This window comes from Heterocephalus glaber, unplaced genomic scaffold (genome assembly GCF_053883595.1).
Source record: "Heterocephalus glaber isolate CG9 unplaced genomic scaffold, H.glaber_assembly_v1.0 deba00001444, whole genome shotgun sequence".
Taxonomy (NCBI): Eukaryota; Metazoa; Chordata; class Mammalia; order Rodentia; family Bathyergidae; genus Heterocephalus; species Heterocephalus glaber.
In genome coordinates this window covers 13,111,494-13,133,637 of record NW_028258297.1, presented here as the reverse complement: position 1 = coordinate 13,133,637, position 22,144 = coordinate 13,111,494, and the positions used below count along the sequence as shown (strand labels likewise).

The 22,144-nt window shown below is 40.6% G+C and overlaps 1 protein-coding gene across 3 annotated transcripts in view; it reads left to right on the top strand.

The window, feature by feature from the left end:
• The first annotated feature begins 15,460 nt into the window (after positions 1–15,460).
• Rassf8 (Ras association domain family member 8) overlaps positions 15,461–22,144 on the top strand; it is a 119,041-nt gene continuing 112,357 nt past the window's right edge. For 2 of the 3 annotated variants that reach the window (XM_004845741.4, XM_087213983.1), the window contains exon 1: positions 15,461–15,789. The gene's annotated coding sequence lies outside the window, so the exon portion shown is untranslated. Of the gene's footprint in view, positions 16,003–22,144 lie in introns of all 3 variants that reach the window. The other variant, XM_021259073.2, reaches the window with a different exon arrangement.

Sequence of the window (22,144 nt, the reverse complement as noted above, 5' to 3'; positions counted from 1 at the left end):
TGCTAATTACCAAGATTTGATCTTTACATGTTGTACACAGGTATCAAAATACCATACTGTACCCCATATACTGTATATGTAGAATAACTCTGTGTCAAATTAAAATAAGACATTTTCTAAATAGAAGTTATCTGTCTTTCAGGCAATAGTCCAAGACAAATATTTCATCTTGATAGGAAGCTGATCCCACCATCATTGTTGATCTGGTGTGACGGCTGCCCTGCCACCTACAGTTGGTTTCTAGGGTTGCTCTGGTGGTCACCATTCCAGCTGGTTGGATGGAGAAAATGGAGAACATCTCTGGACAGATGAGGAAGAAGCTCCTCAAATCACTCATACTCATATTCCACTGGCAAATATCAGGTCACATGGACACACCGAGTGATATGGTTTCAATATAAAGTATCCCCCAAAACTCATGTATTGGGGGCTTGATCCTCAATGCAGCAGTGTTCAGATACGAGGCCTGCAGAGGTGACTGGATCATGAAGACACTATCATCATCAATCGATTAACTGATTGATGAGTTATGGCTGAATGGGTTATTAGGAGATGAGGCAAAGGAAGTAGGTCACTGGAAGATTGCCTTTGAAGGCTACATCTTGTCCTTTGCTGCTATGACAGTTCTAAAACATCCCCCAAAAGGCTCATGTTCAGAGATGGGGCCTACTTGGAAAGGGCAGGTAAATGGAGGCATGATTTGAAAGGGTGTAGTCTCATCCCCAGATCCCTTCTTTCTCTGCTTCCTGGCTGCTCTACCATACCCTCTCCACCATGATTCATACACCTCAGGCCGAGAAACAATGAAACCACACAACCATGGACGGAACCTTCTGAAACTGTGAGAAGAAATAAATCTTTCCTTCTTATTCTAATATTCCCAGGTATTTTGCCATAGTGATGGAAATCTAACACACCAAATCACAAGGGAGACTGGAAAAAGCAGTCTCTCCATGAGCTCAGAAAGAGGGAATAGAAATAATGAGAAACTGTACTGTCCATACGCTCTGATTGGAAAAACTATAAACAACTAACAGTGTGCAATGCAAGGTCTTTAGACTGTCATACAAACACAATAAAATGTAAGAAATAAACAAGTTAATCTGCTTCTATTATGAAAATATTCATCAAGGTAAAAACCAAGGCAGGCCTCTCCGATTTTGTCACCACATCAAAAAGATTTGTGTTACCAAACACACAGAGGAAATAGCCAAGTGAAAATAAATCATGTTCTAAAAGCTGGGAATTCATTTTCTCATAGAAACAATGTCCTGAAAATGGCCAGGTTCCAAAATTATTTCAAAAGGCCTTGTTTACCTTATGTGATACATCCGCACTGAAGAAGTGGTTGGAAGACAATGCTGGACTACAGTACTCAAAATGGGAAAACTGTTGATTACTAAAAATTTTAAGGTATAGTTTTAATAAGGAAGTGAAATTTAACTGAAGAAGGATATGCTGGGGTGTGAGGATGAAATGAATATTTAGTGTGGAGTCAAACTGTAGAGTCAAGAACATCAGGACAGAGTTCTCTAATTTAAACACACACCACAATGTGTGACTTTGCCTCTTCCTCCTTCAAAGTTTATCAAAAGCCAAACATGAAAGCTTATTAGTCATACACTGCAGGTAGATATGGGAAACAAAATCGAAGGGAGAAAGTAATGACTACAAGTGTAGGAGTGGGGATTCTATAGAGTAAATAGGAAAGAGAAGGGAAGGGAAAAGTGTCACATATACATCTCTGTCTACATGTACATGCAAAGAAGGAGAGAAGCAGAAGGGAAGGATGACTTTGAGGGTTGTGGAAGGGACAAAGATAGAGGCACTATTTCTTTGGGAACGGATGAGAATAACTTTGAATTGAGCTTTTCCTGGTCTGACCACTTAAAATTTATTTCATTACTGCCTGCAATGAGGGACTCAGATTCGAAGCAGCAGTGTGCAAGTAACCCCTTACAGAGAGGAATTCAGGGAGATACTGACTCGTTTCGTTTTTCTTTAATTGGCACATAGAAAGATCATGGTCTAACATTAAGGGAAGAAAATATATCAAAATGTAAACTAGAGGAATCTTTACAGCAGAAGATTCCTAAATTAGTCTAGGGGAAACAAAAGGTACCTTGCAATAGTCTCTAATCAATATGCCCAGCCATGTTGGGTCTTTTAAATATATATTTATTTTCTTCTTTCTAGCTGTTATGTTTTAGTTCAACTTGATAGTTTCCCTACTGCTTACAACATGACTTCTAAGGATGCTTGATCTTGAGTAAAAAGACAATTTTGAGCAGCTTGATCTGGGGGTGAGTTGCATCTTAAATACCATGGAGGGCTGTTCTTTGCAACCCTGACTGAATGCTCACAGATTATTGACTGTGGAGCTCACCAAGGGATGCTGGTTTCTCTCACTTGACAACTGCACATTCTATATTCACAGACATATGACATTTGGGCTCCTCTAAAATGGTCTCAAATTGCTTAAAAGCCATACTTGGTCTAACAGTGGCATAGGCAGCCACAGACCTCAACATGGGTATAGAGAAGCCAACCTTTACAGCCCAGACCTGGAACAAAGATTTCTTTAACTGCTGAATGTAAAAATGCCCCTCTGAAAATAAACGAATTCCCCCATTGGCTGCAAACTATTTAATCAAATGGTTTTGGAAGTTTGAGAGACACTAAGACAACACCAAATATGTTGGCATAATATTTCTCACCAATTTCTGCTATTCTAGCTTATTGCAACATTAATTGTTTTGCAAAGAGGTAAAAGCTGGTGAGACAAACGGTAGAAATGGTGTGAAGTTTAATAAAATTTTAAAAAATGGTAGAGGAGGTTTTTAAGAATAATTGTTTGTATTCTGTCTCAAGTCTTAACTCTGACCCCAATTAGTTGCATTATCTTGAGCAGGTCACTAGACGACATCTGAAGATTTGATTCCTTGAGTGGAAAATGAAGGGATTGGATGACGTGAGTTCTATGACTCCTTTCAGCTCAACTGGCTCTGGTTATCATGTGTTCAGCTTAGGTTTTGCAATGACAAGGAACTTTATTGGCAGCCTCTGATTTTATGGATGGAGCACACTGTTTCATGCCTATGCAACATTGCACTGAACAGGCATCTCACAACTGTTCAGATTCCTCAGTTAGAGGGCTTAGGTTGGGGTAAGCAGCTTGATAATTTGTGCCTAGCTCTAAAGACTTTTTGGAAAGCTGCCATATGACTTGTAAGAAATTTTTTCTACCCAATCTGGGATGCTAAGCCAACCAGACAAAGTGACAAATGCATTTGCAGTCAACACCAAAACATTCTCTAAATATTACTCTTTTGCTCAACCCTGCCCTGCTATCCAGAACTCTCATTCAGAACAATAATGCCAAGTCTGGACTAAAATTCTGAAAAAAAAACCACTCACTTTCTTTTAACAATGACACATCAGGGGCCTGGCTTTGAGTATTTTCATTTGCAGTAATATTTGAGTTAGGATATTTATCAGCAGAATGAACAAAACCCAAAAATAAATACAAAGTCAAACGCATATAGGAAGGAAATGGTTCTGTCTAATACTCACCACCTGGGGACTAACAGCTACCTCTGGCACTGGTACTCGGAATCATCGCCAAGACATCAAGTCCCTTCTTTTCATGCTCCTAAGGGAAAGGCTGGATTTCTGGTCTCATAATCAACTCAATGTTCTACCACAAGCCACCATATAAACAAATGCCCCTCACTAAAAATCAGGCCTCTAACCTGAAGCTTCTGGTTCCAGTAGGTGTACTGAGGCTAACAGTTAACACGATGTAGGTCTACTACATGCCAAACACAGCAAGTATTTCAACAACCCCATGTGGTAAGTATTCCATATCATCGTTCCCTTTAACACTTGTGGAAACATTAAACTGCCCAAAGTCAGCACCAGTGCCACCACTAAAGACAGATACTGATGCCAGGCACTTGTACTTCACAGCCTGCCTAGGCCCATCCAGAGTGCTCTGTTCTCTTGCCTCTAAGGGTAGTGTTAAGGTGGGTGGGAGGATGAAGAAGGGGATAAAAGTGACAAACAGCATCTTCTAACTCAGTACATTACATTCTCAAATCTTCTGTCCTTTTGACAGCCGTCTTGCTCAGGTTGAGGTCTCTGAAGAGAGCTCTGAAAAGTGCATTAAATTGCTTTTCATTTATCTAACAAAAAAACTCAAGTATCTCTCATGCATAGCACCTCTCTGGCTATTGCAGAACAGGTCTGAAATCACAGAAAATACCTCCAATGTTGTCCATGTCCTAGGAGGATTATGATCCGGTACCTATGGCTTTTCAATTCTCTTCCAAACTCATTGTACTTCCCATGCACGGTTTTCTGTCTATATATCCACCTGTTTTGTTAACAAAATAGACTATTAACAAATAGACTACATTATCAAAACAGATCATTTTTAGAGATTTAAATTGTAATCACTCATACTAATCACTGTATAAAATTATCCTAAAGATGTCCTAAAACTTTCATAAGAAAATATTTATGTGCAAATTAGTTCAAATCTGAAGTCACCATTTCTTCCCTTTTCACCTCTAAACTACTAGAAATGATAACTAAAATCATCTGCTTTAACCAATTCTGTCATTGGGTCTCCATTGGTTTTTTTCTGCACAGCATCAGGCTTGGGTGTTGATTGCCAAGATGTGGTATTTTAGCTACCATATTTCATATTATCTTGCTTTTTAAACTTACAATATTTTTCTAAAAACTTCCTTTTATCTTTTTATTTGTTCCTGCATAATATGTCCAGGCAGGATAAGATCTCTTACCTAGAAGGACTTCCAGGGTAAAATCATCACTGTTCTTATATTACAAAAGAGGGGAGAGAATGACATACTACCCTTTCTTTAATTTCTGACACTTGGATTCTCATAAATAGTGCTTCTGTTTTAACCACCATTTCCCTAGGGATTATCAAGTGCTAATATTAAAGCAACAACAAAAACAAAAAACACCTCTGCCCTGAGGAGAAGAGATTTCTTTTCCTCAGATTTCTCTCTGAAACTCCCCAAAACTGAATTGATTATCTACTTCCTCCTTGAATCACTGGAGAAGTGCTCAGCCTTTGTTCTCAGTCTGATGTGATGTCATGACCCCAATTAGAGTGTAGACTTCCCAGTTTTGAATGCCAAGGGCAACAAGCAACATTGGGCCATTTCCTCTTAGGGTATCAATTGTTTTGTTTGTTCATTTGTTATAAGGCTCTAGTGACTAGTATAGCTCATCAGATTTTTTAAAAAATATCAATGCTCAGGGGCCAGGAATTTAGCTCAGTGGTTCCACCGCCTGCCTTGCAAGAACAAGGACCAGAGTTCGATCCCTGGTACCAAAAAAAAAAACAAAAAACCAATGCTCAGAAATATAGGCTGAGTATCCCTTATGTAAAAATCTGGAGTCCAAAAGTGCCCCAAATCCAAAAATTTTTTAAAGCACCAATATGATACCACAAAAGATCCATTCTGATGGTTCAATTATACAAACTTTGTTTCATGCACAAAATTATTTTAAAATATTGTATAAAATTATCTTCATGCTAATGAAGATATGATTATCTTCATATCTACTTCATAAAAAGTAGATATGAAACGTAACTGAATTTTATGTTTAGACTTGGGTCACTTCCCCAAGATACTTTATTATGTATATGCAAATATTTCCAAATCCAAAAAAATCCAAAACCCAAAACACTTGCATTCTCAAGTAATACAGATATAGGATACTCACCTTGAATATGAATTAAATGTTAGGAGTGAAGTCACAGAATGGATTATAAAATATAACAGAATTATATTCACTGCATATTATCTATCCTACAGCTTTCCTAACATTTTTTAGTTGTATAGGTCATTTTTAGAAGCTGAAAGGAAACTGTTTTTGCTGTGTCTCTTCTTTTCAGATGGCACAAATTTTTCTAATTTGTTATTCAGTTTCAGAATGTCATAGCTAGGTACAACAGTTTAGGCAATTGTGTAAGTCCTTGTAAGCACAATGCACCCCTAACTGGTAATGCTGTCCTCCTGGAATAATCACACATCCTTGAGGGATATCAGACAGGGAAGGGGAAAGGAAAGGGACTTCCACGACCCAGCAGGATCAGCCAGTCAATGCTGGGCTTCAAAGGAAAGACACAATTGTTCATATCAGTGGTCCAGCTGAGGGATGTGCAGGAAGGAAAGGGACTTGCCCAAGATCACAAAGCTAATTTGTGAACTAGAACTCATCAGGTCATTTTCCTTGATGGTGCCTTACCTGATAAAAGACCCCAAAGGCTAGAAATGTCCTTTAAGACGCTTATAGTTTTCAAGTCATAGTCACCTTTTCCCCTAATTTGCTTAGAAATTGACTTGGAAACATACCAACCCTTCCGAGATAAAATAGGACACTAACCTATTTTGCTAGGGGAGCAATCCATGATGAAGCATTGTTGCCACTGAACCTGCCCAGTCTTCACCCTTCACTCTCCTCAGCACACTCTGTGCACCATCAGAGCAACTAGCCTAATCCAAACTCTCAATCTGAAATTCTATTTGACCTTTTCATCTTAAACCACACCAATTCTATGCTTCCCTCTCCCTCTCTGCTTTTTGACTGTCTCACTCTTTATCACAATGGTAGTGTGCAGATTTTGAAGTTAGATTTCCTAGGTTTGAATACCAGCTCTGCTACATCTAACAGGAATCTTGAGCAAATTACTTAATCTCTCTATGCCTTGATTTCCTAATCTATAACATGGGTAAAAGAATAGAACTTACTTCATAAGGTTGTCGTAAGGATTAAAAGAGTTAATACATGAGCATTTAGAACAATGCCTGGTGCAGAGTATACTGAAATAGAACACTGTAATTACTTGTTTTGACGAAAGTATCTTCGCACCTAAGAGCCTCCACATAATAATTATGAGCATTAGTATAACAACAGTATTTATGTACCAGGTACTGTTACATTTTAACACACATTATTTCATTTGTTCTTCACATTAATATTATCTTTTTATGCTATATTATCCTGCACTTCTCCTCTTTTGTTTTACAGACAAGAAAATTAAAGTTAGAGAGCTTAACCAACTTGCTTGCTTGTGGTTATCCAGGCAGTAAAAAGCAGAGCCAAGATTTGAACCAAGATCTATCCTGCTGTCTTTCCAAGCTGTCCTAGAAAAGGGCCTTAGTTCTCTTAAAGTTGTTTTCTTTAATTACTTGGCTGAACTCCCATACAGGCCAGGAAAGGTGGGATCTCTCAGAAGCTGAAGAGCAGCAGGAGGGGACAAGGTTGGGACAAGGACAGTAATCAGTGTCTTAACCAAGTCACCCCTGAAGTCCACCATGCCACGTGGGGCCCATGTATGGTATTGCTGGAGGCCACACCTGAGCCCTGGTTAGCTGAATGTCATGTCAAGAGATGTGGTTCTAATACCAGCCAAAGTGGTAGTATTGCCTGCTTTGGCAGTACACTGGTGAGCATAGCTGCTGTTTCCAAAGTGGTAGTATTAATCATTTCCATATGAGTAGTTCCTGGGGTTATTAATTTTTGCCCCAACTTTAAGGCAAAGGGAGCTTCTCTTCCAGTCTCAGAGTAAAATATAAGTATAAATACACACACACACACACACACACACACACACACACACACACACGTGCACACACAGACTTTCCTCTCTTCCTTCAGTCTACGGTTGCCAGTAGTATCTTTCTCCAGTTGCTCTGCATCCACCCATTCTCAGTTGTCCATTAGTCTAAAATGGTATCTTCAGCAGAAGGTCTAGGGCTGGTGAACAGCCTTGAGAAGGAAGTCCTGCATTTGCTGAAGCTTCCCCATGCACTGCTTTGTCCGTGCTCCTATACCACCTTGGAGCTCCTCTGCTGCTTCCTTCACCTCTACACTGCACCCCATGCATTCCAGGGAACTCCCTTGAAATGCAGTCAATCCACGATACAGTATGGCCTCTGTTTCCACACCAGAAGCACCTCTGTAGGGACACCTCACTGGGCTGAATTTAGGAAGGGGAAGGGTGGGAAGGGACTTCTACTCAACTAGCCCCTTATTTCCCTCACCGAACTCACCATCACATTTAGGTGTCAAACTATTAGAAAATGCCAGGGAAACTGGAGATAGATGCTTGTTAGGTGGAGTGGTAGAAGAGCTGTCTGAAGAGACAGGAGTATGACTGCAGAGGAGGCCAGGGGAGATAGAAATCCAGGATATAGCAGTGTTGGCAGAGCAAAGACAAGCAGACAAGTTCATTTCAAGAGCCAGTGGGAGACTGGCTTGTGCATCTGAGAACATAAGCCTTAACCCAAGGGGCCCTTGTCCCAGTCCAGACTCTCTAGATCTACCTTCAATTTTTCTAATATCCTTAGTTTCTTACCTGCTGGGCACCTTTCCTCAGTCCCAGGAGCTACCACCAGCTGCCGCCACTTGCCATGAATTACAGATAGGCGCAGGGAGACAGGGTTCCCAAGTTGCCTGCTAGGGAGAAAACATGTTCCTTGCATATCCAGTTGTACTCCGAATATATTTTCCCTTAGATACAAGGTCGTACACATTTGGCCTCTGCAGTACTTTTTAGTATGAGACGACAGTTGTTACAGGATTAGGACACGCTCTAATCAATATATGAGTGTGGCCTTGTGAAGTGGGTACTGTTGTTGCCCTGCTAGAGCACACATCCCTAGCTGCAGTGAGTGTTGGTTGTTCTCTGAGATCTTCCTTTGCCCTTGGGGGCAACAGAAGCTTTTTGGTCACCACAAATCCACTGCCAATGAGTGACTGACAATGGACGTGCAAAAGGCTGGCCTCCTTACCTCAAGGGAACCAACTTTATATAGTTCAATTCCTGCTCTATAGTTTCTTTCAGGATCAGGCCTGAACTGGTCTCTGGCAGGGATTATGTCCTTGTTCTGCTTTATCCCCCTGATCCATGCTACCTCCTTTATTCCCCTCTTCCAAATCCCTGTCTTGCGCTCTGTTTCCAGGGATCCTGACCAACACATCGTTATTCCATATGTGCATTAAAAGCCTCTTGTTGTCACCAGAGCTATCAAATGTATCTACGGGGAAAGCAAGGATGAAATGAGAAGGGTTGGCCAGGACCCCTTTCTTGTTCCTGGGACACAGTATCTGGCACCCATAACTTCAGGAAAGAAGAGATTTTATTTTGCCTCATGGTTAGAGTCCATGGTTGGCTGGCTCCAAAGCAGAAAATGGCATGACAGACGGACACGGATGAGGAAAAGCTGCTCATGTCAAGGGAACCAAGTGACAGAGAGAGAAGAGAAGAGCCAGGGAGGAAGGCGGTGACCTGCCTCTTCGGACTAGGCCCTACCTCCTCACAGCAAGTCAGGTGTATAGCTCCCGTGGTCCAATCATCTGCCACAAGCCCCATTTCTGAGTACACGAGGCTTTGGAAGGACAGTCCAGATACAAACCACAACAACCCTAAGTCAAATTTGGACATATGACCCAACTCAATTTATAAAATGACTGCGTTGATACCTGTATTTGATCCTTGCTGACAGAAACGGACCACATTCTATCAAACTCAAAATGAAGAATGATTTCATAATACTCTAAGCTATTTTTTACTACAGATTATGAGTTATTACACTTATTAAAAGAATTAACTGCATGACATTTATTATTAGCAACACATTTGTTACAATTCTTAAGAATGTGGCTGGGTGAGTATAAATTTTTTCATAATAATTATTCTGGTTATGATAGTATAAATCTCACACTTGGAAATCTGTTGTTTTAGGTTTTTTTTTTTTCTGTTTTTGTTTTTTCCTCCATGAACTGCAAACTTTGCTACTGAGAATGTCTGGATCCCTGATAAGGAAGCTCTGGTCAATCTAGCAGTGCTATAAAATAGATCAGATTTCCCAGTATGCAACTAATAAAAATGTAATTAAATACACGAAGACAAAGCAGAACATAATTTGATCTTTCTGCTATGATTCAGAAGTCATATCAAGGTCATCACTATAAACCTCAATTATAGTACTGCAGAAGTGTAGAAAGATTGGTGAGTGCCATTCAGCTTGAAAGAATGTTGGACAGACTAGATTTTACTGCCTGTATTTACAAGGATGCAACTTCATAACATCTGGTACCTTCTCCACTGTTTTCTCTACAATATTCTTATCTACAGTAGGTTCTAGTAGAGTCCCCCACATTAATCTCAGCTAACTAAATCTATTTTTCCAGCCAACAATAAAAGAATCAAGCTTTTTTTTTTTGGTACTGGGGATCGAACCCAGGACCTTGCACTTGCGAGGCAGGCGAGGTGCCACTGAGATAAATCCCTAGCCCAAGAATCAAGTCTTTTTAATTTTCATGGGATTATCCTCTTTAATATCTTCTACTGAAAGAAGGATCCAATCATATTTAAATCCTATTTCTGAATATATTTGGATATATTCTTTTTGGTATAAAATGCCATGGTTTCCATTTATACCTTATACTATATTTTCTTTCCCATGTTGTAATTTATTGCTTAACAAAATATATTGGTCATCATCTTCCTGACCTCTTCATTTACTGGAGGTTCCTTTAAAGGGTATAATCTGATTTTTAAGAAGAAACTATCATTACATTAAAAATTCTTCCAGGCCTGAAAACTTTCGGTTGCTTCTCAAAAGACCCTTTATATTGGTTACTACAGCACAATTATTTATAGATCATTTCAGTGTGTCAGTATATGAACAAGATTTTCATTAGGAAGGGGAAAGAATACCATAATTATTGATTAATACACACATACACTGATGAGGAAAGGAGACGGGGTTCTTTTCTTGTTCCTTCCAAACTTATAGTAAACAAAGGCTTGGTAATTCAGGCTGAGGATCTCTAAATGACCCCATTTGGACAAAATGAAAAAAAAAATTCAGAGTTAACAGAATTAAAAGAGGAGAAAATATGTATTATCTTCTTCTCAAAAATATATGCATGCCATATATATACATGCCTTCATATAATATATATTATATATATGATATATATATATATATATATCTAACCTATCTTCAAATTCTTACTGCCATTGACCTTAAGGGCATCTATCATTTTCATACTTAACATCACATGATCTTTCTTTTTTTAAAAAAAAGAGAAAAAACCAAAAATTCTTTTAAGACTATCATCTATCTTCCAGAGACATCACCTTCACTACAAATGAAAATGACTGGATATCAGATCTGAAATCTCTTTCCCAGGCTAGTGAATAGCTACTCATCTTTGTCATCTTCTCTGTGAGATCATTTCCTCAGGCAAAATTCAACCTTTGCGTAAATTTGTATCAGTTGGCCACTGTGTTTGAATTTCATTAAGGTACTATTTTTCTCTCACATAAAAAAAATTCAAAGATAAATATTTCTGAGGGTTTTTTTGTTTGTTTGGGGTTTTTTTTGGTACCAGGGATTGAACTTGGGCCGTCGCGGCAGGCGACGAAACTACTGAGCTAAATCCCCGGCCCCTAGTATTTCTGAGTTTTTAGGATGGCTGTTTTCATGTTTCTGCTGCCTTCCTTAGCATATGACTTTGGGCTTCAAGATAATTTTGATGCCACAAGACAGTTACTATTGCTCCAGTTATCACACCCATGTACCAGGCAGGAATAGAGCTTGAATCAGTCTTGTCAGCACCCCAATATCAGCGCACAAAGGAGCTTTTCTGGGAGTTTCACACAACACACAAATTCTATTCACAAACCATTGGCCTATTTAGTTACACTACCATCTGCAAAGAAGGTTATAAAACGAAACTTTTTGACTGGGCACAAAATCAGTTTCCGTTACTAAGAAAGAGGGGAGAAAAGGAATTGAATAGACATAACTTGCCTCATTTTCCATTCTTAAAGCATGTTTCTTTAGAGTGACTGTGAGCTCACTGAAGGTCAAGATTATGTCATGTTCATTTTTGCAATCCCAGTTTATTTTTAAAATTGTTATTATTTTAAAAAATTATGTTATTAATTGAAAGAATGGAAATCTCAGTTTGTTATAATAGAAGGAAGAAGAGTAAAGAAAAGTATAAAGAGGAGTAGGTAGCATTATTCAATTTATATTGTTATTCATTCATCTAACTTTTATTTCAATAATACCAGTTGAGGTCCTAGTCTGACTCAGGCAATGTAGATCAAGGCTTGAAGAAGAGGACAGGCCAAGGCTGAGGCAGGAGAGTAGGGGTTCTGCATATAGACACCAATTTCAGCAAAAAGTTACAAAAGACCTGGATCACCATTTGAAGTCAGGAAGTTTACGTTTATTATAGGTAAAACACAGACCATGAGAAGTGAGGGAGAGGAGGACAGGTAGGGAGAGATACATAATAAAGGGCCTTATAAATTATACTCAGAAGCTCATAATTGTCCTGCCAGTACTACACACCTATCAGTCATAACAAACTTCCATTTCTACCTCCACCCCAGACTTCCTCATGAGAATTTGCCAGTACTGTGCCCTGACAGATTCTGACTTACTCATGATCCGTTTCTGGGCACGAGCACCTCGGCTAGTCTAGTATGTAGTCACAACTGTGTTCCACGGGCCTTGCTGAGCATAAGGTACAGCTGTCCTCTCAGCATCCTCTCTAACAAGTTGGTGTTCCTTAGTTGGGCAGTTTGGGAAATGCTAGTCTAGGCATATATTTCTCAAACTTGGTAAAATGATTCCACTGGACATAATAAGTGGCCAGGGATTTCAAAGACAGGGATTTATCCCCAAGAACTGCAGATCTAAGTTAGGCTTTCTTAGTATTAGCACCCTGGGTCTTAGTATTGCACGGGTTATGGGATGAATGTAGATTTAGCTAAGGTAACAAGTCACCATTTCAGCCATCTTACATCAAACCAGTAATCCCACTGATGATTTAGCAAGTGATAAAGCCACCTGTCATCTTTTCCTACAAGTACTGCAATACCATTCAGCCTTTAATACATGGCTAGAACTATATCCACATCAATTTCTACTCTCTGAGAGATGTCCCGCTTACAGTCTCACTTTCAGTGAGACAGAAAGGGAAACAGGGAAAGAGACAGAGAGGTATTCTGCTGTTGGCCTTGAGGAAGGGGCCACAAGCCAAGGGATGCAGGTGGCATATAGAAGCTGGAAAGGTAAGGAAACAGATTTCCCCCTCCAATTTCCAGAAGGAACATAGCCCACACCTTGATTTTAGATTTCCAACCTCAGGACTGTAAGATAGTAACTTCTGGCTTTAACCACCAAGTTTGTGGTAATTTGTACAGGAGGAAACTATGGCTTACATGTTAACTCATCTTCAGGTACAGTCACTTCCGGTTTGTCTCGGCTGCTCTCCACATTGATCTCTCTTTTGGACTTATCTGCCTTTTGAATCCATCCTCTCAAGGTCTTTTTCTTAAAAATGAAATCTGATTATATCACAGGCTTTAACGGGTATGAATAGTCACCCACTCTAGTTAGGTGCTTTCCCAGGAATGTTAAGTACAAAAATGAAGTAAGGGTCCTTTACAAATTCCATCAAGGACATTTGGTATAATCTCACAAAGGCTTAACAGGGACATGATTATGGCTAAGAAAATGTAAAACAAATTACACTATACTGAGAAGAAAGAATGCATTAAGTAAATGGGGCTGATGCAAGCAAGAGATTTTCCTGTTTATCCAGCACAGATGGAGGTAAATTCACTGACTTTGGCAACCACCAGTAAAGCATATTCTGGCTTGGAGATGAGGAACCTGGATCACCAGGAACCTGGATCTCGGGAAGGGATTCTCTTAAGCAGTGGCCATGGTTAGTCAATCATAATAAATTTAATCCTATTAAATGCTGGTCAAATGAGTGTTGGCTGTCATGAGTCACAACTTGTTTACTTCTGGATTTGAGATAAAATGGAGGTGGGGATCTTCTTGATAAATGACAGAAGCTAGATTAAGGCCAAACTACTCAGGATGATCTCCAATCATTGTTTAACAATAGCGCCAGTGTGCCGTGCTATCACTCACCCTTGTTTCAGGAACTCCACAGAGGAGTAACTATCACAGCAAACAAATGGAAGTAAGTTCGAAGAAAAAAGGAGAGGTCAGTATTAGCAAATACCACAAAGGACAGAAGAAGATGGAGATTAAATTTTTCCATTATATTTGGCAACCAGGTAGTGAAAGATGTTCAGTGTAGCAAAAGGCTGACAGGGAATGAGAAATCAGGACACATTCACATTAGGCTAGGAAATCCCTTTGAGAAGATTCTAGTAGTTTAAGGGAGGGACGGCCTACAGATTCACCTTTAAATCACAGTCCCTTAGGTTTTGCATCTGCATAGAGAACTTTTTTCCACACATCTTCCAAACGTTAACTTGCCAGGTTAAGTTTTACTATACTCTCCTCAGACTACCTGTGAGGAGGAGGAAATAACAGAGCTGTGGAATAACTAAAAGGTCAAAAAGCAAGAAGAAACGAAGGGTCCAACAAGAAAAATTTAAACTAAACTCAAAACAAAGCCGGTCCTGAGTCAGATGAGCTGTAACAAGTTGCAGGTCAAATTTAATATCCTTGTTTGGTTAATAAGCAAGTGCCTGAGAATTAAGGGGGGGGCATTTTATAATTGGAATGCTTTCTTCCATCTCATCCATTATCTGCACCCCATCTCCCTTCAAATTAATAGCTGCTGCTGAGTTGTGGGCATGTGTGGGCACAAGCCTGGACCAAAACCTGAACTCTGTCCAGTGGCTAGAGTAATTGCATGACATTAAAAGAAAAAAAAATGAAAAGTGAAAAACAACAGACATCTGCATTTCCCGATGAAAGTAGCGATTTCCTTCGTTGATTATATGCTATTTTTAAGGGGGGGGATTTGAATCTGAGCCCAGCTCTTTCTAAACTTTTGTTACTCACATCTGATTCATTAGCGTTTTTTCCCCCTCGTCTTCTGCCTCGGTCATACTTGCTGCTAAGGGGGACGCTGAATCACAGCTACTCCAGATGAAAAGCAATTCAAACCAGTCCTCGGGGACAGAAAGGCTTTTTTTTTTCTTTTTTCACCCCCTTTTCTGTCTGAGGAAAAAACCTGCCACTCGGTGGTGACCGCTGAGGGCGGGCAGTTTTACAGTCTCGGCCCGGGCTGTGACAGATTTCGCTGGCCTCCAGCCTCCGAAGACCCCGTCCTCGCCCCGCTTCGCGAACCCGGCTGTTCCCGGGCCGAGACGCCCCGCGCCCCCGGCCGCTTGCTGCTCCCACAATGCAGCGCCGCGGCCGGTTCCGTTACCAGGTCCGTCAGCGCGCGGGCGGGCGGGAGCGCGCTGTAACCCGAGCGCCGGCCGCGGGGGGCGCCCCCGCGCCGCTGCTCCCGCGCGCTCCGCCCGCCCTCCCGAGACCCGCGAAGGGGCGGAGCCGCCCGGCCCCCGGCCGGCCCCCAGCCCGGCCCCAGCCCCGAGGCACCTTCCGCGGGAGCTAGCCGGACGCCAATCGGCCGCCCATCGGCCGCCCGCCCTCCTCTCCAGCCTCGCCATCTCGCCGCTCCTCGCTGGTCCGCCCGGCCGTGCGCAGCGCCGCCACGGCGTTGGGCTGGGCTGAGGCCGGCGCGCCCGGCACCCTCAGAACCCCCGGACTCCCCGGAGCCCCAGCCGGGCGTCCGCACTCACCCGCGCCCGCCGCGGAGCCGGGCCTCCCGCCGGGGGAGAGGGCGGCGCTGGGACGGACTCGGGCGCCTGCACCGCCACAGCGTCCCCGGCGCCAGGCAGAGCCGCCGGAGGCCCGCGGGGCGGCGCCCTCGCGGAACTGAGTGAGTATTAACTTTCCTGGGCCGCCGGGGACCCTCGCCCGCGCCCCGGCCTCCGCCCGGCCGGCTTCCACCGCATCGCCTCCCCCGGTGTCACCCTGCGCGCTGCTCCCCGCGGCACCCGCGCGCCCCGCACCAAAAAGTGCTCCTGGCCCGACTACTTCCCGGTGTCCTTGGCAAGGGAGTTTAGAGGCCACTTTTGTGGGCAAGGAAAACGTATGTCTGGCTTCTTTAATACATGTATTTTTTTTCTACAGATGGAAGTCGGATGCTCGCCTGCTGGGTGGCGGTTGGGGAAACGCTCATTTTTTTCTCTCTTAAAAAGCAGTGATTGGATTATAGGTTTTAAAACTGTGTTTGAACGGTGACTATCCAACATCGCTATTCTTTCTGGTCGCCAGCCCCTCTGAGGAGGGGAGTTGGTAAGAGAGGACTTTGAAAGTAATTCCGTTCTGCACACTAGAAACTTTGAGAGTCACATCGTAGGAAGCCTGGAAAGATTCAGTCTTTAAGGGATGGGAGCTTTGAATGCGGATCCTCATAGGGCCCTGGGTTTTATAAGCCGAAACCTAGGTTCATAATCCAGTGTTGCGTTGTTGTTTTAGCGTTGTGGAGCGTCCTGGTGTTGCTAAATCACTACTTTCTCAGCGTCAAATGGCATCTTTTGCAGAGAAATCTTAGGATGTAATTGTAGGTCAGTATTGCCTCTGATCTTTAGGGATTTGGAAGGGAAATAGATGCAGGGCACGTTTCCTAGCTGACTTAACCTTATCAGGTTAGCCCTTGTCAATACATCAAAACATTGCATTTTTTTAAAAATCTCCCCAGCTTGGTGACAGGAGGGAGAAATATTTATGAATTTTTCAGTAGGTTGTGGCTCAGCGATTCCTCATTAGGTCTGTTTTATCCCCAGGAAGCATCTTTAAATATGTATAGATCTCTGCTCTTTTGTGCACTTTTTTCTGGTAGAAGGTCTAGGTAGTTTTCCTTCTTTCATTTAAAAAAAAAAAGTCGTCTTGTAGTTTAAGGAGGTGCGATCGTGTTATGAAGGAACAGAAACTGGGAAGCTTTCTTAATGAATTTCCAACATTCTGTCCCTTGCCTGAGTGAGGCAGTAGTGATATAATGCCAGCCAGTCCTCTTCAGGGAGCAGTACGGGGACACACAGGAATTAGGACACAGGACACAGCACTGTTAGTTGGGAAGTGATTTGTGTGTTATTTTTTTTTTATTTTTTTAGTGAGCATTTTAATGGTACTTTTACTTTTATTCATTTCCATGGGGAACTCTTCCACACCATCCAAATTACACGTGACCATACCCCCCCCCCACTTTAAGAAGACTGAAGATAATTTGGTGATTATTCTTTGGAAGAGTCAGGTGCAACCAAATATAATTTGTAGTGCAGGTGATTAAACTTCTCAAAAATCTCCCCTCTCTCACCCCCCCCCCCGCCCTTAAGATGGTACTTTCCATAATAGATACAATTGGCAGTAATACATTGAATTCTTTGTGGGCTCATCGATCAAACTTTATTTCTGGGCTTCAGTAGCTCAAGGGGACATTAGAGATCCCCTAGAGGGAGCAAATCCTGGGACTGTCCAAATAGAAAAGACATTTCAGTTTGCAAAAGTCTCAGTGTGCTGAAAGGAAAAACAGTTGTAGAAGAGAGGATGTTTAAGTCACTTAGGGTGCGTGTTTCCTGAATTTGGCATTTGGTTGAGATATTTGGAAATTGGAGATTTAAACTACACATCTGTGATGTCATTTATTTTTGCCACTCATTTCTGTTTTTTAAAGGTGCAGCTTTTAAATTTGAATGTTTGGCTTTTTTGTAGCCTTCTGTAATTGATGGCTTGCACCATTTTAATTTGAATAATTTGCATTTTGAGAAATGATTAGTTCTTCAGTTTCTTACTCATTATTTGATTTTTCTTATGTTGATGCATATAATGATTTGGGAGTAAAACTATTGTTTGCTACAGGATATTGTTGCTCTTTTCATTATGGTTAATTAACTTGGCATAATGGCTCTGCTAATTTATTATAAATGTTAAGATCTTAGATATCTTGCTCATGTTCAGAATACTACAAAAACAGTGTAATGGGGACTGGATTTGGATAGGGAAACATTCTGCATCATAAATCTACTCAGATTTAAAAAATAATGTATAACTTTAATCTCCTTAGATACTAGCTTGTTCCAACCCTAAATAGATTTCAAAATTCAAAATATTGAGATAGTTTCCAAGTACTCTGTGTACTGGAAAGAATATTTACCCTACAGCCAGCCAGCCAGCCAGACTTGGGTATATCACTCCCAAGGTGAATAAGGTTGACCACCCTGCTCAGCCTCTGTGATCTACAATTTGTCCTCTGTAAAATGGCAACACTACTATTAGAAAGGGTGCTGTGATGATTAGAACACCTCATATAGTGCCTGGCACACTTTAGATAACAAATAAATAAATGGTCGCATCTCAGTTTTTTCCAGAACTGAACTTGTGACCAGTTTTTCAAAGTTGCTCTTCTATCTTTGAACTCATTCATCCAAGGCGTCCCTTAATTCACACTTTTCTGGTCTTTCAGGCCCTCAAACCTACTGTCACAAAGTCCTGTCCATTTTACCTGCCAAATCTCTTTCAAACCTATCTGATTTTCAGTTTCTACTATGCTACGCTCCTAGTTCAAGCCATTTAGCTTTCTCTGATTAAATAGTATCCTGCTAACGTCCTGCTCCTTCCAGTCCGTTTTCCCACAAGCACCCTGAAAAATAAAATACAAAGTCACTTGCTGTTTGCTTTTTTTGTTTATTTTGGTTTGGTTTTTGTTTACTTGTTTTATGGTACTGGGGAATGAATCCAGGGCCTTCACACCGAGCTACATCCTCAGCCTTTTTTTTTTTTTTTAATGAAACAGGATCTTGCTAAATTGCCCAGCTTGGGTTTAAAGTGATTCTCCTGCCTCAGTTTTTCCAGACAGCTGGGATTACAGAGGTGGGACACCACATCCTGCTCTCACTTGCTGTTTTTAAGTCTTCAGGGCTCCCAGGAAACACATTTATTCTTTGGGTGAGATACAAAGTTATCAAAGTTCTGTCTTCTGGATCCTGTGTGATTTGGCCCTTGTCCTCTGACCTCCATCTCTGGCCAGCATCTTGGCCAGTTCTCCAGCAGTCTTGCCTTAGGGCCCTTGCTCATGTGGTTCTTCTCGTTTAGGACCTTCTCCAGGAGTAACTTCCCATCTTTCAGTGCCAGCTCAAGTATCATTTCTTAGGAGGTTTTCTCTGAGAAGGCCACTCCTTACCATGTAACTTTATTTTGTCCCTCAAAGTATAATAATCTTTTCCTTCTTAATATTTACCATAATTTGTAATTATATATTGTTTTACTGGTTAGTACTGCTTTCTTGCCCTTGAGGGCAACAATAATGTCTGGTTTATTCACCAGTGCCTGGTACATGTATTAGTTGCTCAATAAATATTTGTTGATGTAACGAATAAGGCAGTAATACCAGTTTTGTATTTGTATCTTAATTGCCTTCTTTTCCCTGTTGAATTTGCTTTTCATCCTAGAAAGGTCAAACCAACTTTCTCCTTTTGATGATTGTGTGGACAGTAAGAAACAGCCTTTGCATTTGCCAGGTAAAAGTAAAGTATTTGGGCCCTGAAAAATTCATAGTAATAAATTGAGGTGCTTTCTAATTAGTATAACCCTGTGATTCTTTGTTTGAGATAATCCTTTTTCTAAGTACATAATTAAAATAATTATACTTTTTTTTCACCAGCACAGGATTACTGTAAGGAAAAGAAAAATCTGACTGTGCCACACGATTTTACACAATGTCACATGGTAAGATGCTATCAGCTGCTGGTAACTGCTAGTGCCAAAGAAGGCTGGGAAATCTCCAGTAGAAAAATAAGAGTTCTAAGGATGTTCACTACTGACCAGAAGATGACTTGTCTTGCATCACTAGACATCCTTCAACCAGACAGTTGAGAGGAGTAGGTATTTAAAAATAGGAGCCATCTAGAGGGGAAGTTCTTTTTCCTCTCTCACCAAACCATTCCTTGTTTTAGCCAAAAAAAGGTCTTGTACCTCCCTAGTCAAAGGAAGGCTAAAGTTCTGTTCAGGTGTTTCGGTCATGTGGCTGCCTTTTGATGTCCTATAACTCTGAGGTACTGTACTTGTCTTTATTATTAATTCTTGTATCTTATATAATCATGTGTTTTCTCTTGATTTAGTTTTGGGGACTATAGTTTTCCTTCAATTTTCTTCTTACATCCTTAGAGTATATGTAAGTCCAGTTCTCTTGTGTGGCTTTGTACTTTGTCCGATCACTAAGTATACAGGGGGATTACAGTTAATTCTAGTGTCTTCAGAACTTATTCCTCAGCCCTCAACCACCAGGTTTTCCTGAACTGTGATACCATGAGTGGTCTGGACCCCAAGCTTTGGCCAGCTTGAGTGCTGTTGGATTGGAGAGCAGGGAAGATGAGAGCTGCGTTTTTGAGATCCTTTGATACACCAAGCCCTGTCCTGGGAGTTCTTGCCAAAGAGGGGTGTGCATTTCACCTGGTCGTGATCATAAAAAAAGGAGTCTAGCTTTCATACATCTAACTCCACTTCAGGTAGCTTTAGTACTCTCATTTTCCCAATCCGTAGTTTCTAGCCAGGAAGATACAGATAGTCCCCCTTTAGCCAAACTCTTTACTTTAGTGCTTGTGTAGACACAATTTTACCTGTATAAAAATACCAGGAATGTGGCTGCAGAGGGGTAAACTATGTCATTTGCTTTGTGCAGGGCCTCTATACCCTCAGGATATTTGCATCATAAGTAGTCACCTTGTAGAGGAAAGTTATGCTTGGGAGCCCTTGTTGTCTCATGTATAGATGCCTACTGGTTAGGTGGGTGACCTTGAACAAATTGCCTGGAGCTTCTTAGCACCAATAATATTTTTTTTGGTACCGGGGATCAAACTCAGGACCTTGCGCTTGCAAGGCAGGTGCGGTGCCTAAATCCCCTGCCTTTATTTGTGTCTTCTTACTTATTACCTGTTGATTTCACAGGCTTGGTGTAGGATGTAGAGGAATTATTTTTATAAAGTTTTTTTTTAAATCACATTCAGATATATCACAAAGCTCATTATGATTAAGCCTTGGGCTGTCCAAGTTTTTTGCATTAAGAAAAACGCTTTCTTATTTACTAGCATATGTTTTACTCTTTGTTTTGAAAATAGATCAGGTGTAAATGTAGGTTATAACGAGAGAGCTGTGATCATTTCCCACCAGGTTTTACTCATGTAGGTGATAATTTTGTCATTCTTGTTAACTGTCATTGGCATGTGAGTGCTATATTGTGTTTTCCTTAATGATAGCATTTTATTCTTGGAAAATTACTTATGATTATTCTTTGTAATATATGTTGAAACAATTAGAGTTCTAATGGTTAGCTTTGGGCTGAGAAGTAAGAATTCATTCATATTTTTGCTTAAATTATTTGAATAAGTTTATAATTTATAAAATTCTATAGAAATACCACTGAGAAATAGGTAGAGAATATTTTGTAATCTGTAAGGTAAAATCTGGCCTTTGTCCAAAAGGTTCTAATATCTAATGTATTACATGTTAGAAAACCTTAAAGTAGTTTATTTGTGATTTATTTTCCTTATTTTCTAAGTATATAATGACTTCCTTCCCGTATACATGCAGTACACTGTACGTACTTAGCTGTACAATTTTACAAGTTTTAACATATATACACACATGAAATCATCACCACAATCAAGATAATGAACATATCCATTACACCCCTAAATTTTTTCATTTTCCTTTGTAATTTCTCTCTCTTGCATTCTTTTCTCTCCTTCAAAACATGTGTTTTGCCTTCTGTCACCATAGAGTAGCTTGCATTTTCCATTGATATTAATGGAATCATGTAACATGTATTTTTTTATCTTGCTTCTTTCACTTAGAATAATTAGTTGATGATTCATTCATGTTGATATATGTGGCAATAGTTTATTTCCTTTTGTTGCTCAGTAGTATTCCATTGTATAAATATAGGGCCAGGATTTAGCCCAGTGGTTCTGGTGCCTGCCTCACAAGCACAAGGTCCTAAATTTGATCCCCGGTACCAAAAAAAAGAAAAGAAACTTCTCATTGTATAAATATACAACAATTTGTCAATATTCATCAATAGATGAACATTTGGGTTGGTTCTAATTTTGAGTATTATAAATAGAGCTCTTGTGAATACTTTAACTTCAGTAAGTGCTTAGGAGTGGAATGGCGGAATCCTGTGTATGCTTAGCTTTTTAAGAACTTGCCAAACTATTTTGAAACCAGGGACTAGTTCC